This window comes from Pteronotus mesoamericanus, unplaced genomic scaffold (genome assembly GCF_021234165.1).
Source record: "Pteronotus mesoamericanus isolate MK-2021 breed Mesoamerican mustached bat unplaced genomic scaffold, CSHL_Meso_final contig_25, whole genome shotgun sequence".
In the NCBI taxonomy this organism is placed as follows: Eukaryota; Metazoa; Chordata; class Mammalia; order Chiroptera; family Mormoopidae; genus Pteronotus; species Pteronotus mesoamericanus.
This window is the reverse complement of record NW_026555105.1, coordinates 40211815-40216114: the sequence shown is the minus strand read 5'-3', so window position 1 is coordinate 40216114 and position 4300 is coordinate 40211815. Positions and strand designations below refer to the sequence as shown.

General features: G+C 38.4%; 1 pseudogene; it reads right to left on the bottom strand.

The window, feature by feature from the left end:
• Nucleotides 1-3274: 3274 nt before the first annotated feature.
• On the bottom strand, nucleotides 3275-3794 carry LOC129070553 (translationally-controlled tumor protein-like; annotated as a pseudogene).
• Between the last annotated feature and the right edge of the window lie 506 nt (nucleotides 3795-4300).

Sequence of the window (4300 nt, the reverse complement as noted above, 5' to 3'; positions counted from 1 at the left end):
GCTCCACAGATGGTTCAGTGTAGATGGTGGGTAATTTATATGTCTCCAGATTGTCTGGACTAAACTAGAGGCTAGAAAATAAGTCCACTCATCTGATGGTATTGTAAGAATCCTAGGAATAATATGCTCTCTTGCCTGTAATAAGACCTTTCAGGCCAAGCTCTCTGTGCCAAGTGTGGGGCCAGAATTCAGAGTTTTCAAACCATAATCCATTGATAACTCAGATCAGAAAACAAATACTGTTATCCAGTCAACAAGGAGGGCTTACAGAAGACTTTTTCTTATTTCCTTATAAAAATCATTGACTTAGTTCTGCTAAGAAAACACTAAGTGTTTTGTTTTTGGAAACTTGGTTTAAGGAGCAAATAGCCCATTTGTTGAGTGCCTATGATTTGACAGGTACATCATGTTATTTAATCTTCAACAGAACCCTATGACATGCATAAACCACTTTGTAGGTATGGAAACTGAAGTACAGAGAGGATAAGTCATCTAGGGTTACATAGCTACTGAGTGGCAGAGCCAAGAACCAAAACCAGTTCTGTTTGGAAAACTAGTATCTCTTAATGAAGCTTTTCAGGAAAAAAAAAAAAAAGACTCTTCTCACAGAAATAAGAGTTTTCATGGTGTTCAAATCCTTTTGATTTTATGAGTGAAACCAATTTAAGAGCTACAGGAAGTGAGAAGAGAAGAGCAAAGACTTTGGTTGGTGTTTCTAGCATTCCCTATAAATGTCAGTCAATAACTTGTGACACAGGAGCCAGTGACTAAGGGGTTCCATCACTGCTTGAACCCATTTTTTGGGAGCTAGAGGATCATGAGACAGGAAAATTGGCCTTGCATATCCCCATCTGTCTTTCTGCAGATATCCAGATTCAAATGCTGAGTGGGACACTTAGGCAGAATTTGTAATAATAAAAATTGAAAATAAGCCTGAGTGTGTATCAGAGAGAGAATGGTTAAATAAACTACAGCCATGTCTATGCACTCATGGAAAATATCAAGCCCTATGCCCTGATGTAGAATGATTTCCGGGACATATAGGTAAGTAAAAAAAAAATAAGTAAAAATTAAAAAAGAAGATACAGACTAGAATATTTTTATGCTCTCATTTATGTTTAAAAAGATATATTAGATTGAATGATATGACAGTCCTGCTTTTGTAGGTCAAAAATGTTTCAACAGTGGCAATTTCATATGGTTCAATCCACTATATCTATGTAGCACACATGTTTGCTTGTATATGCATATAACATTAAAAAACTACTAAAAAGGGATGTGTCTTGGGCAGGTGACTGGGGACTAGAAGTCTGGGGCAAGTAGGACAGGAAATTAACTGCCAAGAGTAAATATTACCTTTGTAAAATAAAAGTAAAAAAAAGGAAAAAGAAATATACTAGACACCTTCAATTTGAGGTGCTATCTTCCCAATTTATGACAAATTCTTAATCTAAATATTTAAAAACTTCAGTCAGATTTTTCATTTCATTAAATTATATTTTTTAATTGTCACAATCACATTAATATGTATTAAAAATTATTGGTAATATCAAGTATTGGCAACTGCGAAAGGAACTGGGTATTCATAGACTCTTTTACTTCATCTTAAAGCAGTCCCTTTAGCATATTTTGCAGTGCTGGTTAGGTAGATGTGTATTCTTTTAGACTTCTTTTGTCTGGGAAACTCTGCATTTCGCCTTCCATGTTAATTGAGAGCCTTGCTGGATAGAGCAGACTTGGTTGCAGGCCTTTGTTTTTCATTACTTGGAATATTTCATGATGATGTGTCTTGCAGTGGCCTCACTGGGTTCCACTTGAATGTGCTTCCTGGACTTGTGTGACTTTTTCTCTCCTTCAATTAGGGAAGTTTTCCATCAGTACTTTTTCAAACAGGTTCTCTATCCCTTGTTCCTCTTCTTCTTCTTCCAGTATCCCTGTTATATGGATATTATTACATTTCCAGTTGTCCTGCATGTCCCTCAATGCCTCTTCATTCTTTGTGAGTCTTTTTTCATTTTCTTGCTCTTTCTGAGAACTTTTTACTACCTTGACCTCCAACTCGCTAATTCAGTCCTCTGCTTCATCTGGCCTACATTCAATTCCTTCTACTGTGTTCTTCAATTCAGAAATTGTATTCTTCATTTCCTCTTGTCTCTTATTGATAGTTTCTATGTCTTTTTTCATGCTGATAGAGTTTGCAGTAAGTTTCTTGTAGTTGCTCTGTAGTTTTCTGTAGTTCTCTCTGAGCTCACTGAGCTCATTCAGCTTCCTTAGAACTGTTGTTTGGAACTTGATATCTGATTGTTTACTTGCCTCTCTTTCATTTAGTTCTCTTCTGGGGATTCCTCCTTTCCCTTTGAGTGGGGGGTATTTCTTTGTCTTCCTGTTATTTGTGAAACTTCTTTTTTTGCTTCTGCATCTTAAGTTGATCTGATAAGTTGATTTCCTGACTTTGTGGTGTGAACTTCTATGGTAGGAGACCCCTGTTTTTATTTTCTGGATCTGCCTCTGATGATGTCAGATGTTGATGCTGTCTCACCTTAGACAGTCTGTTCAAGACTTTCAGTAATCTACTGTTTGTGGCTGTCTTTGTCAGCTGTTAATCTAGTCACTCTGCACTCAGCAGGCTGCCTTACACAGCTCAGGGAGGGGCGGAGTTCCTCCTGGGAGTGGCGTATTGGGTCCTCTCACACTGCTGCTATATGGGGAAGGAGTCAGCACAGGGATCCAGCTGGCTACTCTCTCTGTTCGCTCTCCAAAGCCTCCATCTCCAGTCTCTCCTCAAGTGTCCCCAGAACAATCTGCATCTCCTTTAGCCAGGGATCTACTATCTGTCCATGTCATTAAATTCTGATGTAAGAAAAGGAGTATATTTATTCTTTTATTTTGAGAACACTTTAAGCAAAAAGGATAATTTAACCAAAACTGGCCCAACTACACTGGTGAGAACATGGCATGGATTAGAGATGGGAGAGATATTTAAAAATGGAAGGGGGAAGCCAACTCTGTACTTTCCTCCACTCCTTTCATTTTTCCTCTCCTGTGATACAAACCTCTGATTTTTCTTTTTCTTTTTAGTTTAAGTGCATTTTATTTTTAGAAAACCGACATGCCATGTTTTTCTTAAAAACAATGCCTTCATTTCAAATAAATCGAGGTGAAAGTAAATGAAGAGCTCAAGATAATATCAGTCCCATTTGTCCCACTCCTGGTGTGTGGATGAAAAGCAGCAGCCAGTTATGATGGGTGATATAGGTCCAGATTGCCAAACTTGTTAACATTTTTCCATTTCTAAACCATTCTTAAAGAGAATCATACATGGGTTAGCACCATGCTCATGATACTCCATCAGAGCAACCATGCCATCTGGATGCATGTTTTCACCAGTCAAGACATGGTAGTTTTTGAACTTAGCAAGAATGTCCTTGATTTTTTTCTGTAGCCCCTGTCATGAAGCTTTTACTCTTTTTGGTCTCTGCTCTTCATGTTTTTCTTGGATTGATTTCATGTAATCTTTGATGTACTTTCTTGTAAAGCTTCTTTTGTGAAGCTGGTTTCCTGCAAATGATGGTGTCATGATAATGCCAACACCAGTGATTACAGTGCTTTCCATGCCTTTGCCCTCTGGGCCTTCAATGGAGCTGTTTCCACCAATAAGCAAGTCACCAGTGTTACCTTCTGTCCTACTGATCATCTTCCCTAACCTTCAGGCACAGCCCATCCATCTGTGATCTCCTGGATCTCATATATATCCAACATCTCATCATGGCTGATGAGGTCCCATAGATGATCATGATGGAGGCTGGAAGGAGATAGCAGCAGCAGTGGTAGCAGAAACCTTGATCTTGGAGCGAGTGCTGCAGTGCAACCAGAGCAGTGCTAGAAGGGTGGGAGAGAGGTGAGCAGGTGGAAAAAAACCTCTGATTTTCTTTTTTCTTTAAATTGATTTGAAAGAGAAAGATATCAATTTGTTCCACTTATTTATGCATCCATTGGTTGATTATTGTATATGCACGTGTCCAGGGATGAGTCCAGAACTTTGGTGTGACAGGATGACATTCTAACCAACTGAGCTACCCAGCCAGCGCAACCTTTGACTTATTTTTAAGAGAAGAAGGTATGATGTAAGATGACCAGCAGAAGTGGTGACACTAACCACAGTGATCAAACAGACCTGTACCTTTTTGTGTCAGAGAAAATATATTAGTTTAGTTTCAGTGATTTCATTGGATTGTAAACATGGCCAACTATGGCTCAATTATGTCAGTTACACAAATTCATCTTTTGAAAATATTTGTCT